We start from the raw sequence: 7216 nt of genomic DNA, 5'->3' as shown, positions 1-7216 counted from the left end.
GGGGAAAGGGGGGCATTAATTGCATTGCATGTCGCAACCTAAAAGAGAATTTTTACTACAGGCTTGGATGTCTTGTATCAGAAATGAGCTTCATGGACATTCATACAAAGTGCACATTAGTACACTGTACAGAAAAATATATTAGCAGTAAATATTTGATTCTGGAAACACCAGCTACTGAGGTTGATATTTATAATTTAGAATAGTAACCTTGACTTCCATCAGTAAGTATGTTTACTGACACCGCTAAAATCAATTCATACCACATATAGCATACAACCTATATCTTCACAGAGCAAATCTTAAGAAGGGCATTCAAATTACATGCCTTTATGTTGGGTGCCTATTATACTGGTATTTAGCCACAATTTTTTGGCAATAAATGTTCAGACAAAAGGAAATGTCATACTCTAAAACCAGAGAAGCTACTGAGTGATTCATATGAAGGAAATGTGCATAATCTAAACTTGGATAACACAACATTTCAGATTAGAGAGTCCCTGGCACCCACAATTGTGAGACAAGTCGAGCCACTGACTTCAATTAGTGAAGATAAGCACAGGGGTAGGTGTTTGCAGGATTACACCACAAGCTTTTTGTAGCAAGAGACTGTTTGTGCTCTATTTCCAGACAGTACTGAACACAAAAGGGAAGCAAGTTGGGCAAATATTGCACTCCTGCAATATATACAATACATGATAAAGACAGCAGATATCAGGTATTTTTCAATGGGGAAGAAATTAATCACTAAAGTTTATATTTACAAAAAAAAGACAAAAATCCCATCTGTAGACCAACTTAAAGTGCCTTATGTTAAAAACCCAACAAAGACAAAACCAAAAGCAACCTGGTTCTGTAAAAAAAAAAAAAAAGTAAAAAAATTCACTCATCTGACCTTAGAGCAAAGGAAAAATGAGGGAAGATACTCTACCAAGTGAAAAAGCCACACGGCACTGCACACATCTCCCTACAAACTACTACAAAAAAAGATGTGAAAACCAGAATTACAAAAAACAGACTCAATTGATAGGCAGCACTAAGGAACAGTTAAATGTACTTTTAAAAAACAAAGTTATAAGAATGCAAGGAAATATCTGGTAAAGCTCTAGTTCTTGTTTTATGCATACACAATTATAATTCTGTTTTCATGATTTCTCCACCTACAGATATCACTGATGTGACCTGATTGAAACCCTTGAACCTGCATAGGATGTTTGTAGTTGAACTAAAGCCCTTTTAAATGGTAGGGGATTATACTGAAAGAAGAGATGAAAAATTAAGTACAACCTTAGAGCTTTGGTGACATAATCCTGCATCTGATAGAGGAATGGATGGCTTGCTAAACTGGAACTAGCAAACAGTAATTTAGAATTGCTTTTCCCTTGTACTCTTGCCACCAATCCCGAATTTATATTGAAACAGCACCAGTTTCTTTAAAGCTATCTTTGGAAACAGAGTTGGTAAACATGTTAGTGTATTTAGCATACACGATGTGCCATCAGATTCAATACAATCTTCATTTCTTTACCTAGTGGCATAAGGGAGGACCTGGTGTGGTGCGATAGAAAAAGGACCATATCCTTTGTGGTGTACCACATTCAATTAATATGTCAGGCTTTCTAAGTCTGTCACTGTTCACAGTGGGTAGAACAATTGTTTTGCTTCCCCACTCCCCTCTTTTTCCCAAATTTCAAATAGTATCACTCTGAAAAAGAGTTATGGATTTCCTTCTCAGAGAACTGCATGGACTGATAAAGTAAAATCCACGGCAGAAAACAACTTGTTATTTTTTCCCTCTCTCTCTCTCTCTCTCTCAGCTGAAATTATGAGGTAGAGAATGTGCAATAAATTTTGGCGGGGGGTGGGAAAAAAACGAGACCACTTTGGACATTTCTAATGACCAGTCTATGTAAACACTATTGAGAAATATGGGCAAGAACAATTTGTCTAAGGGAACGATTATTTTTCTTGCCTCAAAGTCTAAATGTTACTTTTGTTAGGTTGAGTATTTTGAAATTTTAGTTCATTTAAGTAGAGGGGGAAGAAAAATAATTTTTGGGAATGCTGGACATTTGCTTTTTGCCTCAACTAACACACCCCTGCTGCAGTTTTTTTTTTATATTATATAGTCAACAGAACAGATTTTGATTCCACTTACTCTAGAGATTAAAAATCTGACTTCAGGAGTTTAAATGATGGCCAATACAAAGGGTACTGGTCTCTCCATGGGGATCTCAAGTGCTGGGACAAAATAAGTAATTCATCATCACCACCACCACCACCACCACCAATGGGCACACACTTGTCATGCTAACAATTTAGCAAATGCTAAATTCTGTGCTGCTGTAAACAATCATGATTTCACTGGCTTTGATGCAACCTCATCAATTTGAGCCAACTGAAAAATGTTGTCATTGTGTTTTTATCAGCTCCCTGAGCCTACTCAAATACGGTGCCTCAACCCAGTTCATATTCCCCCTGAAACTCAATTAGAGGCTGCTGTACACTAGCCCTTACTTTAAACACAGCTCCACAGAGTTTACTCTATTATCTCACTAAACGAACATCATTTCCTCAGTAAGTCTTCCTGCTCTGCAGATAAAATGCCAAATAAATATACAAATGATGGGTTTTTTGTTTTGTTTTTCAGGGATAATCAAATGCAGGAAAATCCTCTTGTTGGTCTACCAATATTGCTACCCTTGCTTGCCAGCAGCCCAGGGGATATGCTAGGGAGCTAGGGAAGCAGCAGCAGCTTGTTGCTAGAGCTTCAGGATCTCTGCCACCCAGGCTAAGAGGTGCTTGTGAGGATAACTGACTCAAACTGGGCAGCAGTCAGCTCTCCTCTGATTCAGTAAAATCCCACTTAAAACTTTTAACATTCACCTGTCGTGTATTTATTTACCCTGCTTTCAAATCAAACAGGATCCAATCAGTGTGGTGCTTGTAATGTAGCTTGTTGTGACACAGCAGCTGAGACGAGCCATCCACATTCCACAACGCGCTTCTTAATATGAATAACTAATGACTCACACTGACACGATCAAGGCCAGGAACCAGTCTGCAACTATAAAGAGTTATAACATGCAACTCTCTCAGCACCGCAGCCAAGTCGGTGAGCGATCTGTGCAGTTTTGCACTCACTATAGACTGAATATGCGTGTCCCTATACAGATGGCTTGGATGATTAGCAGGTCTATGTTTCAGGGAAAGAGTTCAGATGTATCACAGGCTATTTAGGGGGCAAGTTGAAAGAACACAGAGAAGTTTCTCATGCTAGCCCACTTGCTTACTAATACGAATAACTGATGACTAAATCATCTTCTCCACAGAGGGCTGTGAGAATATCAGAGCAGGATTGCAAAAATTCTTTGTCCCTGTTTAAACAAGACAGACTTCTGGATGTTGCTGCTCAATTCCTTCTACACTTAGAGGACCGGCTATTTTTCCCTAAGTGTGGTTACAGCCAATAATTTACAAGTATCAGGGAACAACAAGGCATGGAAAGCAGCACTAAGCTTATCCACAGCTTTTCCTGGGTCACGTGAGTTACAACTAACTTTAAGCAAGTTTCTGAACTTTTCTTACTTCTCAGTGAGCATACTTCTTCCTTTTGCCACCCTGACTGCAGCAGAAATGAGCCAGCATCACGCTCTGCTGGCTATACACATGAGCTTGCTTTTCATTCAGTATGCTTTAGCCTGTAATACACACAGTCTGCTGTTGGCTGCTATTTTTAATGGCTTTAGCTCAAAAGCAATGATGCTGCCACAATGATCCAAAAAAAGGTTTGTGCTCCGGTGGTTGTATTGTGCATAATTCATATGAATTGTAAGACCACACTTGGATGTGCATGGAGAAAATTCATAAGCATGCAATAACTCTTTGAATGGTTTAAAGGAGTTTTTATTATAGTACCTCTAAAGAACTGACAAGATATGAGCTAGTAATCCAGTAACCTAACACAGAGAAAATTCCTCAAAGAAAAGAGAAGTGAGAAGAAACCTATGCACTGTAAAATTCTCCCAAAATGTGCAACAAAGTTACATTTTCTTAAACATGGGACAGTTCAAATTATATTTTAAAAGCTGAATAGCACTTACCTCTTACGAAGCACTGTTGGTAAGAAGGAAATGACTCAAATATGCTGTTTGAAGCCATAGTTTCCTCTTTAAAACTTACTCTCTCTTTAAAGTGGGGGAATATATAATTTCTTTCACCTTGGGAAGTGAAAAATTAAGAATGGTCACTGTTACAACCCTCCTCCCAGCCATCACTCTCTATTTTATCTTAGTGCCTCTGAAGCAACATAAGCCAGATTATAAGGTTCTTTTTCTAAAGCAAACTCTTAAATTGTTTTAAAAAAAAAATAGCGGATCAGTTGTGGTTTGATGATGCTTACCACTCTATGAAACTCTGTGGTTTGCAGTCAAAACGATTTGCCCTGTCTGCTGACCAATATCCCGGACCCGCTCTTGTGTGACTGCCTCTGTACCCAGCTTGTGGTTCTGTGGTTGTTTATGAGGCCCAAAGAAGTGTTTCACACAACCAAAATTACAAATTTAACTGTTCCCCTTTCCACAACCTGTCTCAATTGGCCCTTACCAGTCACATGACTTCAGTGATGTCGACTTTTTAAAAAGAAAAAAAAAAAACTTTCTAAGCAATGTCCTACCCACTCCACCTGCCCTCCCTCAAACTGAGCAAAGAAACAGTAGAGTTTGGAGAGAGAGAGAGAGAGAGAGAGAGACAGACAGAAGGTAAAAAATGACTTACAGCCCCTTCATCCTACCAATGGTCTTGCTGATTTAGTACAACTCTGCTTGTTTTGTTGTTTGTGGTTTTGGAACTACTGATTATTTTGATAGAGATTTCATTGCTGCTTATTCAGTAGTAATTCAAACCCTAGTATTAGGCTAATGCTAAAGCAGGATGTATAAAAGTCACCATTTAAAAACATTTGAAATCAGCTATAAGAAAGCCCACTAGCTAGGAACACTAGCGCAATGATTAAGATGAAAACAATTTATAGCTGTACCCTCTAACAAGGAAAGCTAAGGAAACTACTTAACATATGCTCTCAACAAAGGGTGTTTAGGTTGTAACTTATTTCTACAGGGTGACATTCTGTAGTCCTCTCTCAAGGCACAGTTCCCATTGCCTTCAGAAGGGGTTCTACCTCTACTGAAACCTGCCTCAGCGTTTTTAGATCACCATGAAGCAAATGAGCTAAGAACTCAATACTTCACATTTCTTTCCTTCCAGGAAATGAAAGGAAACAATAAAGCTTTCTAGCAGAACAGGCCAGCCCATGCTATTCTGGCTCTGGTCGGAAAACTACAAAGCCACTTATTATAGAACAAAGCAGTGACTGTTATGGCAGCTATTGTCTCCTTTCTGCCCTCTTCTGAATACTGGACAGCTATCGTTTTTGCACTTCATTGCAAATCAATAGGATACCTCACACCTGTACACAAGGTTGGAGCTCAGCCCATAATAGGGGGTTTTGTTTGTTTTTTCCTCCAAACATCAAACATTTGCCAAAGAACAAGTAAAAACAGAGGAAATATACTAATGCATTTAGTATAGCAAAAAGACCATTTTCCTGTACCCTCTGCATGATTAATACAATCAAAAGAATAGTAGTTACAAGCAATACTCATTCATAGTGATAACCGTGTATTTGACTGCAGTTGTTCTTAGACTCCAAAACAGGGCCAGAGCTCCATTGGGTTGGGTATGGCACAAACACATAGGAAGGAATAGTTCTTTTGCCCAGGTACCCCAAGGAAGAAAGAGGGAAGGGTCTCACTGTGTGTCATGCAACTCCTTCATAATTTTCCATGTGTACGCTCTTACCCTGAGGGAAATGAAAGCCAGACTGTAGTAGTTTACCCGCCTTCCACTGAGAAAGCATATAGACCGTTACTATGAAATGGTTAGCACAGTATAAATCCTTGCTCTCTTTCCTTTATCTCATGGTAATTAATTTTGGTCCCATGCCCCAAAATCCCCCATTATAACAATCAGACTGATGTAGTTAGACTCTAGAACTGCCAAAACATCAGTTACTTTCATGAGGCTCTAGACAGGTGCAAATGTCAATGGACATGAATCAGGGACTGAATCCCAAAATCATTCCTTTTAATAAAAGCAAATCCATACTGGTTTTTTAAAATCTCAGTTTTTGCTGTAAATTTGAAAATAAAAAATCCTTTCCTTACTGGACTTTTGTCTTTCTCATTTGGCTAACACTGACTTCTCCCCCATGTTTCTAATACTGCTACCATAATATTTACTTGGTGCTGTTGGCTTGCTTCCTCTTAAGAGTTTATCAGAAAAAAAAGCAATTTGTCAAAACCGAAACTTTTCACAGGGATGTACCAGTTTCAGTGAAACTTTGGTCCAGAAAGTTCCAAGTTGAAATTTCTGCTCAGGTCTGATCTATAACCCTGAATAATGAACAGCATGGGTTTCACCCATAATGTGTGAGAGAGGGGCTCAAATCCTAGCTGTCCCTGAATCTGACCTGGAACTTTAACCTGGTGACTTGCAATCTCTCCAATTGGACCTCTTCACTTTATATAAATAATTAAATACTAATTGATCAAAGCTAAATCAAATGTGAGAAAAAAAATTGACTTGAGTCAACTGGTTAGGTCATTCACTTGGATGTAGGCTACTCAATCTCAAGTCTCTCCTCCACTGCTGAACATTAATTTACATAAATAGGGTGCATCTACAGGAGATATTTACAGTGGAGTTGCCTAATTAGCTCCATAGTAAATGTCATAGCATCTACAAGTGCAGTACTATTACGATGGAGTATACTAATTAACTCCACTGTAATTTACTATTTGTAAATGCAAGTACTATCCCACATCAGAGTTTTTTACTCCACAGCAATGCATGTGTAGATGCTGATGGGGCTGGCTGTGTCATGGGGGTGCTTCAGTGCAGGGGCTGTCTGCTAGCTAGCCCCACACTGAAGCACCCTTGGGCCACAGCCAGCCCTTCTGCAGCATGCTGAGCCAGGCTGAAGCTGTCTCAGGCTGGCAGGCTGACCCTCTGGCCTCCATACCAGCTGGGGATGCTCTGACCTAGGTGCACATGCAGATGTGGTACCTGGCAGCAATAAACACCAGTGCAATATGTGTTGGGGTTTATTGCTTTGCATTAATTGCACTTGTAGGTGCGCCCATAAAGTAGAACACCT

At 39.3% G+C, this 7216-nt stretch overlaps 1 long non-coding RNA gene across 1 annotated transcript in view; it reads right to left on the bottom strand.

The window, feature by feature from the left end:
• LOC109303003 overlaps nucleotides 1–4602 on the bottom strand; it is a 97210-nt gene extending 92608 nt beyond the window's left edge. Inside the window, exons 1-2 of the long non-coding RNA XR_002098981.1 lie at nucleotides 4403–4602; nucleotides 4104–4220 (exon numbers count right to left, since the gene is read on the bottom strand). This is a non-coding gene — a long non-coding RNA (uncharacterized LOC109303003). The remainder of the gene's footprint in view (nucleotides 1–4103; nucleotides 4221–4402) is intronic.
• Between the last annotated feature and the right edge of the window lie 2614 nt (nucleotides 4603–7216).

This window comes from Gavialis gangeticus, unplaced genomic scaffold (assembly GCF_001723915.1).
Source record: "Gavialis gangeticus isolate Ggan-Ray unplaced genomic scaffold, GavGan_comp1, whole genome shotgun sequence".
Lineage (NCBI taxonomy): Eukaryota > Metazoa > Chordata > Crocodylia > Gavialidae > Gavialis > Gavialis gangeticus.
Note: the sequence above shows the minus strand (reverse complement) of the source record. Positions and strands in the feature narration are given on the sequence as shown.